Here is a 9,206-nt window from a genome sequence, read left to right as displayed (position 1 = left end):
ACTCTTTGGTATCAACATTGATCAAAATTTCGACATGCATATTTCAATTACAAACAAATCATGTTTCAATAAACCAAATGGCTTTCAACAATCTTTTCTGTTACGCTTATTGTTTGGTGAATCATGTTGACCTTTCTTTTTTTTCTTTCTCTTCGAACCTATAACATTTTATAACATTTCAAGATAAACACAAAACATCCACCCTTTATTTTCTCCACCTTTTTTTTTTTTTAACACTGAGTAACAACATCACTTTATGTCAATCAGTGTACCTGGCAGGGCGCCTAACTGCTCTGCCACTCCTGGTATAGCATGTGGCCGTGCTGTCCACAGACACAGGACAAGGGTTGCGTGGTACCGGTTCCAGTGGTGGTGAGTCCACTGTTGCAGTAGTCTGAGTATGTTGAAACTCAGAGTCCAAATGTCCATCAGGGTGAGAGTCTCTTAACCGGCTTGGGTGTATCTTTCTCAGATGTCGCCTGTTCCTCCTGTGTGTCCTCCCTGCCGGTGTCTGTACAGTGTAGGAGCGTGGTTCATCTCGCTGTCTGATGACAACCGCTGGCTCCCAGCCGCGTTGCGTCTGCATGTGTACCGTGTCTCCTGGGGTCAACACTGGCAGTAGCTTTGCACGCTGGTCGTAGTGTTGTTATTGTCGGGACTGCAAGTCCTGTATTCTTTTGAGAATATGCTGTGGGGCTGACTGTTTCAGCACAGCACTGGAACATGGAAGTGTGCTGCGCAGGACTCTACCCATTAACATTTGTGCAGGTGTCAGGTGTAGTCCTGTCACCGGTGTGTTTCTCAGCGACAGCAACACTAGATGTGGGTCAGTGACGGTCTGCACTGCTTTCTTCAGTGCGTGTTTTACTGTCTTTATGGCCCGCTCTGCCATTCCATTTGAAGAGGGAAAACCTGGGCTGGAGTGTGTGAGCTTGAACTCCCATGAAGCTGCAAATGACTGCATCTCATAGCTGGCGAATGGGACATGATCACTCACTACCTCCTTAGGAATCCCATGTCTGGCAAAGACAGACTTCATCTTCTGAATCACCGTGCGAGCTGTTTTATCAGTCAGGTTGAGCACTTCTGGATATTTTGTCAGGTAATCCACCAACAACAGGTACGACTGACCATGCAGCTCGAAGATGTCAGCTCCAACTTTCATCCATGGCAGTTCAGGAACCTGGTGTGGAATGAGTGGCTCAGCCTGGTGTTTGGGCTGTAGCTGCTGGCACTGCACACATTTTTCCACCATTGTCTCTATGTCTCGTGCCATGCCAGGCCAGTAAAGGACTTTTCTTGCTTTAGCTTTAGTACGCTGCACGCCTTGGTGTGCAAGGTGCAGCTTCTCCAAAATTACTCTCCTGAAGCTCTCGGGTATTATGATTTTGTCTCCGACCATTACAATGTCATTCACGATGCTGATATTGTCCCTCATTGGCCAGTAACTGTGTAGTTTACTGTCCAGACTTTTCTTTTTCATGGGCCAGCCCTTGAAGTGTTTCTCACATACAGCTTGTAACACACCATCTGCTGCCGTTGCTGTTTTCAGCTGGCTAAGTGTTTCCTTACTCAGTGCATCTGTGGCTTCCAAGGCATACACAACTCTCTCGTCACAAGGGTTCTCATTGAGATTGTCACTGTCATTGCTCGCTGTGGCGCGTGAGAGCGTGTCCGCGATGTACATGTGTTTGCCTGGTGTATATGTCACATTTAATTCATACCTCTGTAGTTGTCCCTTGCAGCCGTGCTGGCGCTTTGCTCAGCGGTTTGCTCAGCGGTTTGCGCATGATGACCTCCAAAGGTTTGTGATCAGACTGCACTGTTACTGTTCTGCCGTAGACATACTGGTGAAATCTTTTAGCAGCAAACACTATGGCAAGTAACTCTTTCTCGATTTGCGCATATCTTTTTTCAGTGTCCGTGAGCGCTCTTGAGATGCATAGCACACCGGGTGGCCATCCTGCAGCAGACAGGCTCCCAGTCCATCCTTTGAGGAATCTGCTTGCAGAGTCAGCGGCTGCTTGTGATCGTAGTACCTCAGCACAGGCGCTTGTGTGAGGGTAGACTTCAGCGTCTGTAGTGCTGCGCTGTGGTGTGGGCACCACTGCCATGCTACGTCCTTCTTTAGCAGCTGTCTGAGGGGTGCCGTGAGTGATGCTTCATTTGGTATGTACTGCGCCAGGAATTTTGTCATTCCCAGCAGGCGTTGGAGACTTTGTTTGTCGTCCGGGGTCGGCATGTCGACAATCGCTTTGATCTTGGCGTCATCAGCTCTCTGTCCTGCTGCCGTGATGATGTGTCCCATATATTTTACTGTGTTCACTTTGAACTGGATTTTGTCTTTGTTAAATTTCACATTGGCAGACTTTGCTCTCTCCATTACTTTCTGCAGGATTTCATCATGTTCCTGCTCTGATGCTGCTGCTATAATCATGTCGTCTGCTATGACGTACACACCTGGAATGTCGCCGAAGGTCTCACAGTTCTTCTGTTGAAAGACTTCACTGGCCGACTTAATCCCAAATGGTAGCCTGAGGAAGCGGAGGCGTCCTCACGGCGTGTTGAAGGTGCATAGCTTAGATGATGGCTCATCTAGCTTGATCTGCCAGTACCCATCCTTCTCATCCAAGATGGAGAAGATGGATTTTCCAGCCAGTCTGCTGCGCACATCTTCAGGAGTAGGAATGGAGTAATGCTGGCGCTTGACTGCCTCATTCAGGTTGCAAGGATCCACACACACCCTTAGCGACCCGTTCTTTTTCTTTGTGGCAACAAGACTGTTCACCCATTCTGTTGGTTCATTTACCGGTGTTATCACTTTTCTGTTTTGTAAGTCTTTGATTGTCACCTTCAGCGCATCCATGATGGAGAGGGGTACATTTCTGCATGCGTGAATCACAGGAGTGACGCTGGGGTCGACGTGTATGTGATGAACTCCAGGAAATTCCCCCAATCCTGTGAATACATCAGCATATCTTTGTAGTAACTCCTCTTTGGTGGCTGGAGGTTGTCGTTGTTGTGTAGCCTTTGCTGTGAGTGACTCCATTCTTTTCACCAGTTGCAGCTCCTCACAAGCCTCCCCTCCTAGAATTGGCTTGTCTGCTTGGCTACTCACGTGGAAGTCCAGCACAGCCTTGCGTTTAGACGTTCTGCATTCTAAAGATGCAACACCATCTGCTGTAAGGCGTGCCCCTCCAAAAGCTATTAACACAGTCTCTGTTGGACGCAGCTGAATGGGACCTGTTAGCTGCTGGTATAGCTGCCTGGGCAGCACATTAGCATCAGCACCAGTGTCCAGCTTGAAGTCAATTGCAACACCTCTGATTGTGGCTGTTTCGTGCCATACAGTGTCTTTTGTTTGGTGTGCTGATTTCTTGGTTTCATTTCCAATCATGCCTATGTATAAACAGTCCATTTCTTTTTCTATATTGTTTACAGTCTTCGTTTTACAATGGCTATTTTTCTCAGAGCCTCCCCTACACACCTTTGAGAAGTGGTTATTTTTTCCACATTTATGACGCACAGCGCCGTAAGCTGGGCATTGACGAGGCTCATGCTTGTTTCCGCATTTACGGCACACAGTTATTACCTGCTTCTTGTACGTAGCTTGGTTTGTTCTTGTCCCAGCTGCGTGTTTGCACTCTTGCTCTATTTAATGCATCCACTGAGGCATCATTGACAACAGGTGACGCTTGCATCGCTTGTATTTGTGACTTGGCGAGTTCTGCTGATCTACATGTTTCCATTGCTCTGCGTAAAGTAAGTGCATTATCACGTAACAGTGAATATCTGTCCACCGATATTCCTGATGGCATTGTGTGCGACCAAAACTGATGGCGTTCAAAAACAACGTTCTTTTGTGGACTGCAGTAGCCTCTGAATGCTTCCAAAACTTCCTCCATCGTTGCTTCCTCCCCTTCTGGGGTAATGGTAAGTGTATTATACACTTCCAGCGCCTCCTTGCCGACAGTGTGAAGCAGGATGGCTATTTTAACCTCCTCTTTTTTATCCACCGCACCAGACGCAACCATATAGAGCTGAAAACGCTGCTCCCACCTGCGCCAGTTTTCAGCGAGGTTCCCCGTGAGTATCAGCGGAGACGGTGGCTTGAACTGCTCCATGTCGGCTGTGTTAGCTCCAGTTAGCTTGCCGCTAATCTTCGGTTAACACGTGTTGAATACTGTCCTTGACTTACTCCGTAACTCCGTCTTCTGACACCATGTTGTGGCTTTATGCTCTGATAAACTGTTGTCGTGTTGTCACTTATAGTGGGTTGCTTATTGATTGCTCTAACAATAACACACGGAGGCAAGGATACGAGCCGATCTTCCTTCTCAGCCCAGACTTCCAACACTTTTCAGGCTCGGACGATTTTGTTTTCTCCAGCGTGGAACTCATCTCCCTGATTCTAAAGTAAGTTTGAATCTTTTTAGTACACTGTTCAATCTTCTTACTACACAGCCGGAGTGCCTGAGAGAGCGGAGGCTTCGTGGCCGTTTGTCTACCGTCGATCATCGGACACAAAGTATGGCTGCGGATCAAGAGGTTTGTACGGCTTCGTGCACCAACTGCACCCTTCTCTTAGAGAGGTTGTCCCTGCTAGAGGGACGTGTCCGCCAGTTAGAGCAGAATTTATTTTTGTGTCGTCTACTTGTATGTCTATCGTGTACTATGTCTCGTCACCGTGGGATGGAGGAAACGGAATTTCGGTTTCTTTGTGTGTCTTGACACATGAAGGGATTGACAATAAAGCTGACTTTGACTTTGACTTTGAATTGCGCGATAACAGTAGATGTAGCGGACACAGACGCGGACTGTAGTCAGCCCGCTAGCCCAGTTAGCATTAGCCCCAAGCGGCTTGCTAATCACGATGAGCCAGGTAAGACGCATAGCCGTCCAAAGTCATCTCGGTCTACTGGCCCTCGCACTTTGGTCATAGGTGACTCCATTACCCGAAATATTACGCTTAAAAATCCAGCCACGGTAATGTGTATTCCTGGGGGCAGAGCACCCGACATAGAAGCTAATCTTAGGGAGCTGACTCGCAATAGGTCTAGTCAACAGCGTAGTTCCAACAACACTAGCTACTCGGACATAGTGATACACGTCGGCTCCAATGATGTTAGGATGAGACAATCAGAGATCACAAAGAAAAACATAGTGAGGACTTGTGATCTCGCCAGAAAGATGAGTCGGCATCGAGTATTTGTCTCTGGCCCCCTGCCTGGGAGAGGCACTGATGAGAGGTTTAGTAGATTAGTCTCCCTTAATCTATGGATGGCTGGGTTCTGTAAAAAGCAGGGACTGTATTTTATAGATACGTCACTGTCCCTCCTTCTGGGGCCGCCCCGACCTGCTGAGGAAGGACGGCCTTCACCCTAACCGTGAAGGCGCCTTCACTCTTTCTAGGAATATAGATTACTGTGAGCCACTCATGACAGGTCACTTTAGAGCAGGCCGGGGCACAGGTGATTAGACCACCTGTCAGGATGGGTTTGGAGTCTGTTAAGCTAAAGTTAACTAGCGCTAGGCTAGACTTCCAGCATGCACATAGCTCCTCGTGTAGACTAGAGCGTGACAGTTTGAATAGTGCTACAGTACACATAAACACACTTTCTACTGGGGTAGTAGACAAATCCAATCACTCCACCCCGACCGGTTTTGCTGATGAAACGGTGCCTGTTTCAGATCATTTTACATGTGTAACAAATATTTACTATCAAATTCCCACGGTCGTATCGTCCCACCGCGCTAACAAACATTTGAGAGGTGATGTCAGGCCTAGAGAACACAATCTTACTCGCATCTCGTTTAAAAATCCTTCGATAGATACGCACCCTGATCGACCGATTACACTTAAACTCGGTTTTATGAATATTAGATCGCTTCATACGAAAGCAGTTCTCGTTAATGACCTCATCACGGAACATAATCTAAACGTTTTTGGTCTTTGCGAGACCTGGTTAAAACCTAATGAACTGCTGCCGCTTAACGAGGCCTCGCCTCCAAATTTTGTGAGCTCGCATGTGGCGCGTCCTCGAAAAAAGGGTGGGGGTGTCGCCCTCATCTCAAATTCCGAGCTTAGATTTAGGCCTCGTTCGATCAACGTATTTAAAACATTTGAAGTTCTCACTGTCCGATCCACCGCTTTACCGTCATTTTATCTTGCTGTTATTTACCGTCCACCCGGGGCTTACTCTGGCTTCCTGGATGAATTTTCAGAATTCGTGGCTGATCTAGTGACCAATGCGGATAATATAATTATCATGGGCGATTTCAACATCCACATGAATTTACCGTCAGAGCCACTTACTTCGGCGTTTCAGACTTTAACTGATACGTTTGGTTTCACGCAAGCCGTACAGGCAGCAACGCATAAGAATGGAAATACCTTAGATCTGGTATTATCCCGAGGACTTGCAACCTCAAATATAGCAGTACTGCCATACACTAATGTTCTGTCTGATCATTACTTAATAAAATTTGAAATTTTAGTTCCTTGTCAAAGACAAGAGAGCAATCAGAATTATAGGAGCCGTAATTTTAACTCCATGACTGCAACTGCGCTATCTGAGTTACTGTCGCCGGCAACCGCCATATTTCCCGCATCGGCTCTATTGATAATCTTACAAATCAATTCAATGCGACATTGTTAAATGCCATCGACTCTGTGGTGCCGCTACATCTGAAAACTCGCCGTAGATTGCCTACTCCGTGGTTCACAGATGAAACACGTACGCTTAAGCAATTATGTAGAAAGCATGAGCGCAGATGGCGTTTAACCAAACTTGAGGTTTTCCATCAGGCATGGCAGGACAGCCTCCTGAAATATAAAGATGCGCTTATCTTAGCAAAAACTCGGTATTTTTCGCAAGTTATTAATCTCAATAAAAACAATCCTAAACACCTATTTGATACAGTGGCAAAGCTGACACTACGCCAGCCGACCCCCGATAGTTCCTTCCACTCAGCTGACGAGTTCATGAATTTTTTTGCTCAAAAGATTGAATCCATTAGGGACGAGATCAAGAACACCATTCCAATCGCTCAGTCGAGACCGCCGTTTACCAGGGCTGATGATCATGTAATAACCCTCTCAAATTTTAAAAGCGTGTCCCTTGAAAGGCTTCCACAATTGGTTAGTGCGGCTAAACAAACAACATGTTTACTCGACCCTCTTCCAGCCAAACTACTTAAAGAATTATTTCAAATTTTAGGACCGTCCGTCTTAAATATAATCAATCTGTCTGTCTCCTCTGGTATAGTGCCAACAGCCTTTAAAACCGCTATCATTAAACCGTTACTTAAGCGACCAAATCTTGACCCGGACTGTCTCAGTAATTATAGGCCAGTTTCAAACCTCCCATTCATAGCAAAACTTCTTGAAAAAGTAGTAGCGCAGCAGCTTATTGATTACATGGTCGCCAATAATCGATATGACTCTTTTCAGTCTGGTTTTAGAGCTAATCATTCCACTGAGACAGCACTTGCTAAAGTGACTAACGATCTCCTCATAGCTATGGATTCAAACACTTCATCTGTATTGTTACTACTCGATCTTAGGGCTGCCTTCGACACTGTAGACTTCGATATTTTATTAGGGCGTCTTAAAAGTTGTGTTGGTATTTCAGGGTCAGCACTAGGCTGGTTCCATTCCTATCTATCAGACAGGAGTGGTCCATGGCAATACGTCCTCTGAGCTCTATAATGTTACGTGTGGTGTCCCACAGGGATCGGTACTCGGACCAATTCTATTTAATATTTATATGATTCCGCTTGGGGACATAATACGTAAATATAATATTAGTTTTCAATGCTACGCGGATGACACCCAATTATATATGCCGTTATCGATGACATCCGCGGGATTGTTGTAATCTTGAGGCATGCCTTGCGGAGATCAAGCAATGGATGTCTCTCAACTTCCTTCGTCTTAACCCAGATAAAACTGAGATGTTGATAATTGGTCCATTTAAGATGTGACTTCAAGGTTCTTCTATTAACCTATAAATCACTGCATGGCTTAGCGCCTTCATATCTCGTCGACCTAGTTGTTCCTTATGTTCCGTCTCATAACCTTCGTTCGCAAAACGCTAGTCTTTTAGCGACACCGAAGGCCAAGAAAATGTCTGCAGGGTCTAGAGCAGGGGTTCTTAACCGGGGGTATCCATACCCCTTGGGGGTATGGGACCCAAATGCTGGGGGTATGGGACTCGATCTCTCGTAATCAGGTATTTTTTTAGTATCTCTCGGTATTTTCTTCTATTTTGTACCTATTATTGTTCACAGGTTTTTTTTTTTTAGTTATGCTTATGTTCTTGTTCACTGTCGTTATGCTTGTAAGTAGTTAAAATCTGACAATCTCAACTGAACGTAAAAATCTGCAGACCTAACGATTAATCTGTAGAGTTGGCAGCACTGACAGCACAGGCAGTGGGTGTTGTGGCCATCAGCTGAGCTCTGGCGGGACCCCAAGCAGCATAACTGACCACAACATCGCTGTAGCGTCAAAAAGCCGTCCGCCCCCTCACCCACAACATTCATATTCACGCCTCACTCCCACACCACAGCAGTTATTTTGTCCTGCATCACACTCACTACACCACAACACACCCATCCTCCCCTGAGGAAAATATTAACACAGAAGGAATAATAAGGCAAGTAAATATGAGGTCAAAAGCTCTTCTTTCTTGCTCTTCTTTTTAGGGTTAGGGTTAGGGTTAATAATTATTTCAACAGTCAAGTGAAGGGGGTATGGTACCATATTGGACAATCCATTGGGGGTCTGGAATCATTCGAAGGTTAAGAACCCCTGGTCTAGAGCATTTTCTATTCGGGCTCCAGAGCTTTGGAATGCCCTACCAATGGATATTAGAACTGCTACCTCAGTAGAAACATTTAAGACACGTTTAAAGACACATTTCTATGATATGGCCTTTAATTAACCTGTAGTGGCCGATTCGGCTGGAGTTGTTTTCTCCTTGGAGACTCTCGAACGCCGACGAGAGGAAGGGTAGTGGATGTATTCCCCCATGACCTTGCACCCTGTTCTGGACAGCGAGTAGAGTCGAGCCTTCGGAGGGGAAGTGCCAGGCAGAAGGTCGATGGCGCAGTCGTACGATCCGTGAAGGGGAAGAGAGGTGGCCTTGGCCTTGTTGAATCCGCAATTAAAAACTATCCACCTGTTCTCTTGATCCACTGCC

General features: G+C 46.2%; 1 protein-coding gene across 1 annotated transcript in view; it reads right to left on the bottom strand.

The window, feature by feature from the left end:
• Window positions 1–9,206, bottom strand: part of LOC119119492 (dynein regulatory complex subunit 7-like) — a 78,410-nt gene that overhangs the window by 868 nt on the left and 68,336 nt on the right. The window lies entirely within an intron of this gene.

This window comes from Syngnathus acus, chromosome 2 (assembly GCF_901709675.1).
Source record: "Syngnathus acus chromosome 2, fSynAcu1.2, whole genome shotgun sequence".
Lineage (NCBI taxonomy): Eukaryota > Metazoa > Chordata > Actinopteri > Syngnathiformes > Syngnathidae > Syngnathus > Syngnathus acus.
This window is presented reverse-complemented; position numbering and strand designations above follow the sequence as displayed.